The sequence below is a fragment of the Pinus tabuliformis genome, chromosome 2_2 (genome assembly GCF_031772625.1).
Source record: "Pinus tabuliformis cultivar Carrire ecotype Pingquan chromosome 2_2, CPIR1, whole genome shotgun sequence".
Taxonomy (NCBI): domain Eukaryota; kingdom Viridiplantae; phylum Streptophyta; class Pinopsida; order Pinales; family Pinaceae; genus Pinus; species Pinus tabuliformis.
In genome coordinates this window covers 1,155,205,883-1,155,220,079 of record NC_142300.1, presented here as the reverse complement: position 1 = coordinate 1,155,220,079, position 14,197 = coordinate 1,155,205,883, and the positions used below count along the sequence as shown (strand labels likewise).

Here is a 14,197-nt window from a genome sequence, read left to right as displayed (position 1 = left end):
AGTCAATCAATCCATCTCTAACCTCCCCCTTCAAAGCTCCTGTCGCCTTAGCTTTATAATGATACCGTGGGTTCAAAAAATACCCAGCTGCATGTATAGGGCGATGGAGTTGATTGTTCCATCTTTCATCAATGATTGCCCAAATGGGCCCATACTTAGCCACTTTATCCTTGTATGCCCTCTTTATTTGCTCCTTTGCTTGATCCATAGCCTCATAAATGAAGCCCATAGCCAATCTTTCCCCATCCACCAACCGCAACACCTTAACCAGTGGCTCAGCAAGCTTCACAATCTCTGTTGCCTTTCTCCAAAATATTTCTTCATTAACTTTCTTTTTCAATTCTTTGCCTTCCAGTTTGTGAGACCACTGGCTTTGATTCCATTCTTCACTGGAAAAAATCTTTTGCAAGTTTCTATGTTGTGAAAGCATAGATTGCAATGTCAAAAAATGAGTAGCAAATCTAGTGATGGCAAGCCTAATAATATCCCTGCCCCTTGTGTGTTTCCTCATCAGGCTCAAAATCCATGAATGATTGTAGATAAATTTTATTATGCTTTTGGCATGATCTACAGTGTTTTTGACCCAATCTAATTTGCCAATATCCTCAAGCATGAGGTCTATGCAATGTGCAGCACATGGGGTCCAAAAGATGGTTCTATGCTTTTCCTCTAACAGTTTACCAGCAAGAACATAGTTAGAGGCATTATCTGTGATGACTTGAACAACATTAGCCACCCCCACCTCCTCAACAACCTCATCCAATAGCTGAAACAACAATTGTCCATCTTTTACCTTATCAGATGCATCAACAGATTTTAGAAACATGGTTCCCTGTGGGCAGAAGATAAGAAAGTTTATGATGGTACGGTTTCTTTTATCAGTCCATCCATCTGACATGATGGTACATCCTGTTCTTGCCCATGAGTCCTTGAAATATTTCAAATACTCATTAATGGAGGCAATTTCTTTCTGCAAACGATACCCCCTTAGCTCATGCATAGTAGGGCCTTTGAAGCCTTGTCCAACAGCATGTATGCCATCAAACATAGGCTCATAATATGGTGAACAGATTGAAGGGGATATCAGCATCATACCACCATCTAGCTATGTAGTCACAAGCAGTCTCCCTCAATTCTTTCTTCCAATGATCATCTAAAGTGGGTTGCAAATGACTTCTACTAGGTTGAGGACCATGTGCATCTAATGGAGAGGAGGGAGTGAAATAACTTTTGATATTCATATCACCCTTTTTCATTTACCCTTTCCCTTTTCTTGAATAGACTCAAAAGAGGGAGGAACATATCAGAAGAGATTGGAAGCATCAGTACAAGGAATAGAGGAAGAACCCGCAAAATCAAAATGGGGGTTGGTAGCCAGCATTTTTTGTATATTCCTCTTCTTCCCAATTTCAGCGTCTAACTCTTTTTGCTTAGCCTTATCTTCTTTAAACTTCTCAAAGCTGGCTAACAAATCCTTCCTAATCTCCCCAATTTTTGGTGAGGTACATGGAGTAATTTGGCCTCTAATCCCTGCCAAGTGTTGTTTCAGCTTATTAATGCCCCCAGGACCTTCCTTAATTTTCCTATAGCAAAATTTGCAATGCATTTGACTATCAACCATTTCAACCTATGCCCAAGCAACATCTTTCACTCTAGATGCCATTTTCTGACTTGGAAATGAAAGCAAACAATCTGAAAATGAAAACAAAAAAAAACATTGATTCAATGTTCATTTCTTTCACAAAAAACACTCTTTAGGATTTCTAGATTTGCACATAAAATTTAATAAACAAAAACAGATTAATACCTCCAAGCACAAACTGCCTCCTCAAGCTTGCTCCAAGAAACCAACTCCTCAATGCTGCTCCAAATGGCTGCTCAAGAAGCTCCTCACTCCAGCTACAATGCTTGCCCAAGACTCCTCACTGTTGCTCCAAAAACAAACTCAACAACTCCTCACAAACTCTCACTAAAATTCTCACTCAAATGCATGAGATGGTTGTGAGAGAATGAGAGGGGTTGAGTGGGTTAAATAGGGTTTAGGAGAGGGGAATGGACCCCAAAGACCAAATAGGCAAACTATAAACCGGTTTGGAGTCCCCAAAAAAACTTTTTTTTTAAATCGCAGTTTTCCGGTTTCTGTGGGCCGCTGTCACTAACTCGGCCGAGTTATAGCAGGCTCGGCCGAGCCGGCCGGGTTAATACCGAGCTAGATGGGTTAATACCGAGTCGGCCAAGTTGTTAGACAACTCGGCCGGCTCGGTATTAACCCGGCCGGCCGAACCGAATCCAGGGCCGAGTCACAAATTTAAGGCCTGGCTCGGACCAACTCAGCCGAGTAGGTTCCGAGCCGACCGATTTTTAAAACAGAGGACTAACATCACCATAGTAGACTTGTTCCACAAGCAAAAGTCTATGCATTCAATCCTTCCCACAGGTTGGATTGGCGAGAGATCATGAGTTGGTATCCTATTGATGGGGGATCATTCCTAGTCAAGGGCAAAGTATAACTGGTGCCCTTAGATATAAGGGACACTACATGCTCCAGTCAGCAGTGGGATGTAGGCCGACAGTTTATCAGCATACTAGTTGCACTAGGCCTGCATCAGCATAGTGGGGTTGACCTTGGTCTATGCCAAGGGTTGGACTGGAGAAAGGTGATGAGTTGGTATTCTAGTGGCGCAGCAGCATCTATGGTTAGAGACAAAGCAAAGTCAAAGCCATGGGACATTGAAGATGATTAGCCATGGTGGCATTAGTATCCAGGTGGATCTATTGATAGCAAGGTGAGTCAGAGATGGACTTGGGATCCAAGTATTGGGGGATCCATTCATGTTTGGATTGCATGGAAGCATGATGTCGTCCAGTGATTCATATGGGATCATGGTAACAGTTTGCAGATGCCTCTACAGTGGACAGGTGTGGATTGCTTGAGGGCAAGCAATCTTGGGGTAGGGGGATTTGTCATGTCCCCATTTTTATTTTCCGCTATAGTACAGCCAGGGTGGATTCTAAGGTGCAGGGTGGCCAAGTCACGGGAGCATAATTATGTCATCAAGGATCCCGGGGGAGTTTTGAGGAGTTTTACGCAGTCCAGCAGTGTTCGCTTGGCATTTTCTACCATCAGGAGCAGTTCAATACATTTGCTTTTAGTTCCATTGCATTATGTTGATTCTCATTTTTAACGAGCATAACTTAATTAATTGCGCTTAAGGTGGCATTCCGGAAGGAATATTGAATGGAACTCCTTGGTATAATAGCTCGTTTGAGTCGTGTTACCGCTCAAACTAGCAGGGGACTCCTAAAGGGCAACAAATGGAGACTTAGCCCACTATCACCTCAGCTAAGGCTTCCTTCTATTTACGGACTTTCACCGATGGGAGGAGACCTGGTATATTATGGAGTCACCAATGAAAGATTAAACAATGAATGGATATGAGTGACCCAAATAATCACTTTCCCCGAAGGGCTTGAAGGAAGGAAGCTTGCTTTCTAAGCAAGGTACAATGTCTTCTAGGGAAAGGAAGGGAGGATTTGAGGGTTAGGTTTATGGAATACGACTTGTGAATGTGTTTCCCAATCCCTAAAATCCTTTTTGAAATTGGTATCCCGGATGGTTCTTGAAGAATTGTCTTTTCAAAGGAATGGAACCACATGGGACCAAGTGGACCCGGTCTAGGATAGGGGAATAAGTATAGCAACCAATGATGTTCTTACCCTAGACAAGGTGGGGAAAGAATCAAAGAAGAATTCTCACTTGAAGGTGTTGATTTGACCCTTTGAGGTACTAGCCTTGGGGATGCTAAGGCAAGTTTTGATCCTAAAGCTAGGGCTTGGATATTCTCACAACTCCACCGTCGGAATGGCTTCAAAATTGGAGGAGAGCTTGAAGAAAGGCCAACGCAAGACACCCTAGGAGATCGAACTTTTCGTTGGGCTAGATTGTCGGGAAATTGATGCCCTAGGTACCCCAACTTGGCTAGACCTGGAATGAGGTGAAAGAATGTGTTTTTTGGTGACCACCTTTTGGTAGATCAGTGCCTTAATCTTTGGGAGAATGGAGTCTATGATGAATATGAGTAGGGTTTCTTGGTTCCCAGTCAAGGAGACCTCAAGCCCACTTCGTTAGCCTTCTAGGTCAACGAGAAGTAGTCTTGTAGCTTTTATACTTCGATGCACAAAGGGAATGGCTTATCAAGGTCAAATTCTTTGATAAAATTACTACTAGGATATTTCGTTCATATTACACGGCCCATACATTGATAGATGCTATAATCGAGACAAAATTCCACAATTTTAAGCAGTAAATGCATGCAGCAATTAGCCCTAGAACAGCGAAGATCCCAATCCAATGTATATGACAAAGTAAAACAAAAATAACATTAAAAGCATGTACTTACATGTAATAGAATATATCCAACCATTCACAATTGACAAAAGAGAAGCTCCAAGAGAAAATAGACCAATATCCAAACATCTAAATTCATCCATAAAACTCCAATTCATCCTCTAGAAAAAGTGTGAAAATCTCAAGAGAGAGAAAAGATCTAATCCAAAGTGATGATGAGAAATGAACTCATCTCACTTGTATCTATACACGACTTAGGAATTTGAATTAGCCTTGGCCTACATAAGCCCCAAAAATAAAATAATGTTCTAATAATTCAACTTTTGGTGACAAGTCCACCAAACTAACTCATAAATGACAAAGTCTCTCAAGAGGTCAAATAATAATCTATGCATGTTGTAGGGCCCTCTACGAGCCTAATGAGGTCCATGGTTGCCATAATGAAAAGTAGGACCCTTAAAAGCAGTGGACAAGGGGTTGGCTCCTTGTAATAACCTGTGGTGTGTTGATTTGGGGTAGCATCGGATGTGCTCTAGCCATGAAAATTGGTGGAGAGGCTAAAGCACATGAGATCTCCAAGACCCAAAAATCGTTTTGGAAAATTCCATTCAGATGAGGAATTATTAAAATAATTAATATTTTTAATGAGTTCCTAAGTCTAAACTTAGGAAAATAAAAATATTAATGGGTATTAATAAAGATAAGGATGAGAAGCTTCTAAAAGATAAGGATCAAGTCTATTTTAATCTTAGTCGTTGATTAGAAACTTAATCGCGGTCGTTGATTCATCAATAGGAAAAATATAAGAGGGGGCTTGAGGGTCAATTGGAGACACACCAAAGAGAGACCAGTCAGTTCAATTTCTGGAGCGGGGTTTGCTGAGAAATCGATCTAGAGGTCTAGATTGCAGTGAGAGGCAGCGAGTACATAATAGAGAGGCAGGGATAGTACTGGAGGACCAGCGCAGAGATCAAAGAGGCAGACGCAGAGGCAGTTGTATTGTGTAGTTACTGGAGGGCCTGTGTGGGTGACCCAGGAGGCATAAAGCTGATGCAGAGGGTCTGAGAGTTGCACAGAGCCCGCTGGATTGACGCTGAGCATTGGGGATGCGTCGGAGGATTTTTGGTATTACTGCCGTGCGGTTATCTTTGTTGGGTGATCTAGTTTGGCACCCTAGTTGTACTCAAGAAAAGTTTAATAATAAAATCCTCCTCTGCTACACCGATTTTCCCGCTTTGGGTTTTTCCGGGGACAATTGTCCAAAAATAACGGAGTTGATGTGTTTGATTCTTGTGCATGTATTTGTTTCTGTATAATAGTGTGATGTTTGCAGTAGAATTTATTTTAATATTTACTGAAAGGATTTCGTAAATAACTTATTGGAAAATAAGTAGGTAAATAAATCAATCGTTGCAGTAACAGAATTTTCACATGGTATCAGAGCAAAAAATCAAAGAAAGGAAGGGAAAATCAATTATGGGTCGAGATCATGATGCAGAGGCATCAACATCAAGAGACTCGTGCAGATTTTCAAAAAAATGCACAAAAGATAGAAATTTCGATTTCTCTATGTTGGCTTCCAGATTGGAAGAAGAAGTTGCTTGTGTAACAAGCTCGGCGTCCGAGAATCTGAGCTTGATAGTATATAGACAGTGGAGCCTCCTGGCATATGAAGGAATCCGAGAATGTTTCTCAGATTATCAGGAGGAAAGGATGAATTTTCAGATCACCATGGGGAATAAGGCAAAGTGTACTCCAGTAGGGAAGGGTACCATAGTTTTTCAAACAGAAACGAGAGAGCGGTTCCGATCTACCAATGTGTTGCATGTGCCAGGACTGGAGATGAACTTACTTTTCGTATCACAACTTCAAAGCAAGGGATATGATGTTTTCTTCATTAAGGAGAAAGTATACATCAAACACCCAAGCTGGAAAAATAAAGTGCAGATCGGAATCAGGAGTAACAGGTTGTACAGGTTACAGCTAGAATCACCAATGGCACTGATAGGCAGTCATGGAGACAAGGATCTGAATGAACTATGGCACAGAAGAATGGGACATTTGCACCATGGGGCTCTGAGAATTCTTAGGAAAACTGTAACAGGAGTTCCAGATCTTAGTACAAAAGAGATGATGTATGCAGAGGATGTGCTCTGGGCAAGTATGCCAAAGCAGCATTTCCTAGAAGTAAAAACAGGGCCAAAAGTGTGCTAGAATTGATACACTCAGATATCTGCGGACCGCTGTCCACTAAAGCTCTTAGTGGTACCGAATACTTCGTCACCTTCATCGATGACCACTCCAGGAAAACTTGGATTTATTTTATGAAAACCAAGGAAAAGGTTTTTTGTCGATTCAAAGAGTTCAAGGCTCTGGTGGAGAATCTGACTAGAAAGAAAATAAAAGTTTTGCACTCAGACAATGGTGAAGAATATGTCGACAATCTGGAGCAGAATGGAGTAGTAGAAAGGAAGAACAAGACTATCATGGAAGCGACCAGGGCCATGATGTATGATCAGAATATGCCAAAATTCTTGTCGGCGGAAGCATGCAACACAACAGCCTATGTCCAAAATAGAACTCATCACCGGGCATTGGGCAAGATTACTCTAGAGAAAGTCTTCACTAGGAAGACACCTGAATTCAGTCATTTCAAGATATTTGCGAGCTTAGCATATTGTCGCAAACCCGAGGAGAAGAGGAAGAAGTTGGATCAAACTGCAGGGAAAGGATATCTAGTGGGATATAGCGAGAATGCTAAAGCATATAGAATCTATCTTCCAGGGAGCAGGAAGGTAGTAGTTCGACGAGATGTGAAGTTCATGGAAGATAGGGCCTTTAGAAAACCTCGAGAAATGCCTTCGAAGAGCAGTCAAAGGATGAGCCACTGGTCAAACCACTTCAACCAGCGGAAGCCAAGAATTCTCCTTCAGAACAAGAAGAATCACAGGAAGAGGAGGAGCTGACAGATGCACCTACTACCAGAGGAAGAACGAGCCAGGAACTCTGACAGATTTTGCGGGATGCAGAAGATTTCATTGGAGCACCGAGAAACAATAAAAGGGAGCGAAGACAGCCAGATAGATATCAGGCCTTAGTAGCTCAGGATGGGGAGCCTTCCAGTTTTCAGGAAGCCGCTCAACATCAAGTTTGGATGGATGCGATGGTGGAGGAGTACAGCTCTATAATGGTGAACGATGTTTGGGAAGTAGTGCCTAGGCCTCAGGACAGATCAGTGGTAGGTTCGAGATGGATCTACAAGATTAAATATGCTGCACACGGCAGTGTGGAAAAGTACAAAGCCAGTTTGTGGCTAATGGGTATGCTTAGAAGGAAGGAATAGACTATGAAGAGACCTTCGCCCCAGTAGCCAGGTATACATCTATTAAAACCGTGATATCTCTTGCAGCACAAATGGGATGGTGATTCATCAGATGGATGTCAAAACAGCATTCTTGAATGGGGTGATAGAAGAAGAAGTATACATCGAACAGCAAGAAGGCTTTGAGACACACGAGAAGAAGTCTCATGTATGTAGATTGAGAGGGTTTACTAATGCAGATTGTGCTGGAAGTTCAGTGGATCGGAAAAGTACCTTTGGGTACTGTTTCAACATTGGATCAGGGATTACCTCCTGGTGCAGTAGGAAACAGAAATTCGTAGCTTTGAGCTCAGCGGAAGCAGAATATATGGCCGCTAGCACAGCTTCGTGCGAAGCCATATGGCTTAGAAAATTGCTTGTGAACCTATTCAGAAGAAGGATGGAAGAAACCAGGATCATGTGTGATAATCAAAGTTGCATCAAGCTCTCTAAGAATCCAGTATTTCATGATCGGTCAAAGCACATTGATATTCGGTGTCACTTTGTCAGAGACTGTGTCCAACGAGGCGTTGTACAGTTGAGCTACACTCTTACAGGAGAACAGGTGGTAGACATCCTTACCAAAGCCCTGGAAGAACAAAGTTTGCGTATTTCAGGAAGAAGATGGGGATGATAAAGAATCCATTTCACCAGCAAAAATGGGTATGTGTCAAATGTTGCAGTGCAAATGCAGTGTTGGGAGGAAGGACCAGCAGTAGCACAGATGCAGAGGGAGTTGCAGTGCAGATGCAGTGTTGGGAGGAAGGACCAGCAGCAGCACGGATGCAGAGGGAGCTGCAATACAGATGTAGCAGTGGCAGTGGTAGAGCCATGGGCAGCAGTACAAGATGCAGCAATCCACAGGATGTTGGGCAGCAGGCCAAGCATCAGCACAAGTACTGGTGTCGGATGATCAGAGTAATGCTCAGTTGTGGAGCTTTACTAGAGCACATTCCTCGCTAAGAGGGAGTGTTGATTTGGGGTAGCATCAGATGTGCTCTAGCCATGAAAATTGGTGGAGAGGCTAAAGCACATGAGATCTCCAAGACCCAAAAATCGTTTTGGAAAATTCCATCCGAATGAGGAGTTATTAAAATAATTAATTTTTTAATGAGTTCCTAAGTCTAAACTTAAGAAAATAAAAATATTAATGGGTATTAATAAGGATAAGGATGAGAAGCTTCTAAAAGATAAGGATCAAGTCTATTTTAATCTTAGTCGTTGATTAGGGACTTAATCTCAGTCATTGATTCATCAACAGGAAAAGTATAAGAGGGGGCTTGAGGACAGTTGGAGACACACCAGAGGGAGACCAGTCAGTTCGATTTCTGGAGCGGGGTTTTCTGAGAAATTGAACTAGAGGTCTAGATTGTAGTGAGAGGCAACGAGTACATAACAGAGAGGCAAGGATAGTACTGGAAGACCAGCAGAGAAATCAGAGAGGTAGACACAAAGCACATCAAGAAGACGCTGAGGGTACTGGATTGCGCAGTGACTGGAGGGCCTGCGTGGGTGACGCAGAGAGGCCAAGTGCTGATGCAGAGAGGCAGAAAGTTAACGCAGAGGGTCTGGGAGCTACGCAAAGGACTGTTGGATTGACGTTGAGCTTTGGGGAAGCGTCGGAGGATTTATGGTATTACTGTCGTGTGGTTATCTTTGTTGGGTGAGTCAGTTTGGCACCCTAGTTGTACTCGAGAAAAGCTCAATAATAAAATCCTCCTCTGCTGCACTGGTTTTCCCTCATTGGGTTTTTTCGGGACAATTGTCCAAAAATCGCTGAGTTGATGTGTTTCATTCTTGTGCATGTATTTGTTTCTGTATAATGGTGAGATGTATGCAGTAGAATTTATTTTAATATTTACTGAAGGGATTTCGTAAATAACTTATTGGAAAATAAGTAGGTAAAATAAATCAGTTGCTGCAGTAACAGAATTTTCACATGGTGCTTCAAATGACATGTGGGGCACACAAGTGTCCTCATGGGTCTCCAAACAAATCGAAGATGCTTGTAGATCGCTTGCAAGGGCTAGGATGATGGTGTAGGTGATGCCACATCATCATGCAAGTCCTGGATCATCTGCCAAGTGTATGGTGCAAATCTAGGGCCAGCTGACATGATGGATCACGTGCATCTTCTTTGTCCAATAAGTGAACCACGAGCAATCTCTGAATGGTTGTGGGATCCATGGAGTGTTCTCTGCTGCTATAGAGGCCCATGGCTCTCAACGCACACCCTACATGTGCCAATGTAGCCCTCTAGAGGGTTAGGACCCCGTATAGGGAGACCAAACCCAAGATGGAGACCATTTGCAATCTTCCATAAGATCCAATGCATCCCCTAGCCTTCCAGTACAACAAATCATTAGTGAAATCAAATAAATGAGCTTATCAATCATGGACCACAGGTGGGGACTCCATAATGGCTTGCCCTTCCATAATGGGCTTCGGGATGTGCCAATGTCTCCTAAACTCCAAATGGGATTAACCAATAATCCTATTAGGTGGTTTCTACTTCTAAAGGGGATAATATAGTCAAGGTACATCCTTCAAAAGGTGATGGCATGTGACAAATAAGTGAATGAAATAGGAGATGAGAAGGGGCAGCCCTGGGTCACATGCTGGGGTACAAGGATAGCTAATAAGAGGGAAGCCCTCACTTGGTTTATTATGTGTAGAAGGAAGCAATCGTGGTATATGAGGTGCCCCGGCCTTGATTTTTCCACCCTTCTTTACATGCCTTTTTATGGTTTTCTTTGATTAACTGTTCGGGGCTCAAAGGGGTAAGAGCATGATGTAAAAGGTATAGCAGTGAATATCCCCCTTTTAAGGTGGAGCGGTTCATTGCCCACTAGGGGTTGGGACAATTATGGGTTCCTATATGATGAAGGGGACTCATAGAACCTGTAGGAAACCAGGGTGATAGCCATTATGATGGGGTAGAGCTCATGTATTGGCTTTTTCCCACGTGCTAAATGTGTGTGTCTCGGCCATCTTTTACATTTCGTGGTACATTTTCCTGTTGAATGTGGTCATATATGCTTTTATCTTTTTTTTAGCTGCATCAACCTCTAGGCTTCATTCCAAGCCATGACCCGAGGTGTGGGCAAGGGGAAGGGGCATGTTGACCCTATGTGGACCTAGTGGAGGAATGTGGACCTAGGTGGGAGAAATGATGAATGGGGTAATAATGAATTGAAAGAGGGTAATATAAGCGGATAAGGGAGCAGGACCACGCAACCAAAATCAGAGTTTCCCATGAAATACCATCCCTAGAGCCAAATGGTCAGTAAAAGAGATCCCATGGGATTAGAATCCAAGGTTAATACGTAAGAGGGTTCTAGGGGACAAGAGCACAGACCTAGTCCATTCATTCCGTCGAATCCCCCCATTAATCCATGCCCAGAAGTGTCTATGATAAGCAAACTACACTACTCAATTTCCAAATGACAAGACATACCTTTAGGTTCGAGAGGCCCACCTTCAAACATACAATCATGGCAGATGGGCGTGGGACCACATAGCTGGCTCAGGTGGCGGAGAAATGGCACAATGAGCTAACCGGTGGCAGCAAGGGGCTATTCGTTGTCGGCTGAGGACCATCTTGGAGAAAAAAATTCTCCTAGGGATATTATGCACAAAATGGTGGGTAACAAGCCGACGCTAGGAGATCTACAGGATGGGATGCTAAGGAGTCGCTTTCAGTGGCCAGTGAGAGTCTGGTGGGAGATTAAGTGACTTTAATTAGTCACTTAATTAATTAAAATGAAAGAAGGGAAAAAGCATGATTAAAGAAAAGGCCAAAAAGGAAAAAAATCACTAGAGATAAAAATAATAAAATAAGATGTTTCTAGGTCAGAGAAAGTTCCATCCCATCTTTAAAAGGAGCAAAAGAAGACCATCTGGGACATCTTGGATTTGTGCATGTTGTCTTGATGAAAGTTGGAGAACCTAGTTCCCATCTACTATAGCCCCAAGAAGGAAACCCTTGGGTATGTTGTAGTGTTGGATGAAAACCCAACACTCCTTGAGGAGACTTAATCCAGAAGTTTCATAGATCTTCAATGATATTGGAGTGAGGACCACTCAGATCCTCGGCTTGGGTATCGTCTTCAGTTATTTTTGTGGAGGCCAGGTTCAGCTTGCAAAAAACTATTTTGTGGCCATCTTATCTCAGCTAACTCTAGCTATTGTACTAGCAAATTATATCTTTATTAATAAAGCTAAGTTTGAAGTATTTCTTATGAGTTTGTGACATTTTTGGGTTCCATAATGTAAATCTACTTCTATTGTCGTAATCTCGGGGTGCATGTTCTGCCACTGTTTGGACAAATTTAGGGTTAAATCTTGGTTAAGCAATTTTCTGGCAAATTTTTAATTTTGGAACATTACAACGTTTGAAATTTAATTCGTGTCTCCAAACCAACAACCCAAAGGGCCATTGAAATTGCTTCGTTATAACATCAAATCTCTTTATATTTTGTTCACCCATTAGGGATTTTTTCAAGGAAGTTTCTTCTTTTGAAATAATGTTGTAATAGGCTCTTATTGGTTATAAAAGAGCCTTGACTTTCTTCTAAGCAACTACTTAAACTCGTTGTAACTTTTTTTGGATTGAGTGTTCATTTTCTTGTAACTTGATTATTAATGGTATTTCTCCCCTTTGAGGAAAGGTCTTGTAAACCCTTTTCCAAAGAATCCTTGCTATCCCTCATTCAACAAGAGGGATCTAACTTTAATAAAAGATTATTTTTTCTTTTGGGAGCTTGGGGATTTTCCCCTTACATTCCTTTTCCCGAATTGCGGAAGGTATCCTTTGTATGGTTGCTTGAGTGGTTATTTGTTTCTTTGACTTCCAAGGATTCTTTAAAACAAGTTGGGTAGTCTACAATCATTGCTTCTCGATTGCAAATTTAGTGAGAGCACAAGCAAAGTACAATCTAATATATTTGTTAATGTCAAGTTAAATAACTTTGATTAGTAGAAGTATTTATGCAGCACTACCATTGTTTTCTCCATGCAAAAGTGCCATGCCACACAACTCTAATGAGCCTCCCAAATCATCTTCTAATGCTCATCAAAAGGAACACGGAGATGGCACAAAAGTCCAACCTAGAGGTAAAATTCTAAAACTTGTTTAGTTGCAACAAGTATTTGATATGTAGAAAGGAATTCAAGATCATTGTCATGTAGTTTGCAACCACTCTTATGTCGATTTGCAACACAATTGGTGTTTCCCTTCTTGTCCTTGATGTTTATGTGGGATTGTTAACAATATGTAGACCACTTCTAATGGCAATCATTCTCCAACTTGCCCTATGTCTACTCAAAAGTCTGTGGTAAGTGAAGATGGTTGTTTCCTTTCCCGAAACATAATGCTTACATTGTCAACAAGGCTTGACTACAAAGTAATATTCCTTGTCATCATAGGGATGTCGATGAACCAAGGATGCTTATAATTACAATTAAAGATGACCAAGGATAATATTAATTTTGTCTTTCAACTCTTGCAATTAATTGATCCCTTCTACAACTTTAAATTAACTTTTTAGGGGTTCAACAATTTCAATTCATATAAGATCCTCACCTAAATAAATTTTCTAAGAAAGCATGAATAGTATATTTTTAGCCCTCAATGGCCACATCCATTCCACAACAGCATGAAACCAATAATAAGAATCTTGTTTGGGGTTGTCTAACCATTTCAAGACTCGAGAGATATCGTTCAAATCAATAGTCTCATGTGAGAAGGCATGACCATCCTGCAAAGGCTCAGTGATCCTGGGAAGGGCAAGGACTCAAAGGTTAAGTTCATTGGCTTGGCACATTCTTTCTTCTTTGAATTGTACTCAAACAATGATTTCAAGCACAAGACGGGTCGTTTCCCTTTGAATACTTGCATCCATGCGCTATGAGCTATGTTCTTTCAATGGTTTTTGAGGGCATTGTTAACAGTGTTTAAAAATCGGCCAGTCTGAACCGTCAAACCAACCGGTTAGCTTAGCTCCCACCAGGTCAAACCGGCAGAAAAACATGGTTTGACCCTTCATTTTGCCCAAAAGGGGAAAAATCGGTCCTAGCCGGCCGGTTTAGGACGGAACTGGCCGGTTTGTGGTCAAACTGGCCGGTTTTGTCCTAAACCGGTCGGTTAGCTGCCAAGGCCACAGAGGACCCACACAGCACGGTTTTCCAAGTTTTTAGGGTGTTTTGGAGGGAAAATAAGGGTTCTTTCCCTCCAAAAACACCCTCTCCAAGCCTTTAAAAGGAGCTCAACCCCCTCATTTTCCTCACATCTCATTTGGAGTTTTTGTGAGTTTGATTGCGAGCTTGGAGAGTGTTGGAGTTTTTGTTGTAGTGGAATAGCAGAGAGTTTGAGCTAAGTAGTAGCATCATGCCTCCAAAAGCCAAGGATACTACATGGGCTCATGTGATATGATTGAGGAAAAATGATCTGCAATTTTCCCATAAACCTATTGGAGGAGGTATTAACA

General features: G+C 41.9%; 1 protein-coding gene across 4 annotated transcripts in view; it reads right to left on the bottom strand.

Moving 5' to 3' along the window:
* LOC149197491 (uncharacterized) overlaps nt 1-14,197 on the bottom strand; it is a 400,746-nt gene that overhangs the window by 306,996 nt on the left and 79,553 nt on the right. The gene's annotated exons all lie outside the window — the stretch shown is intronic.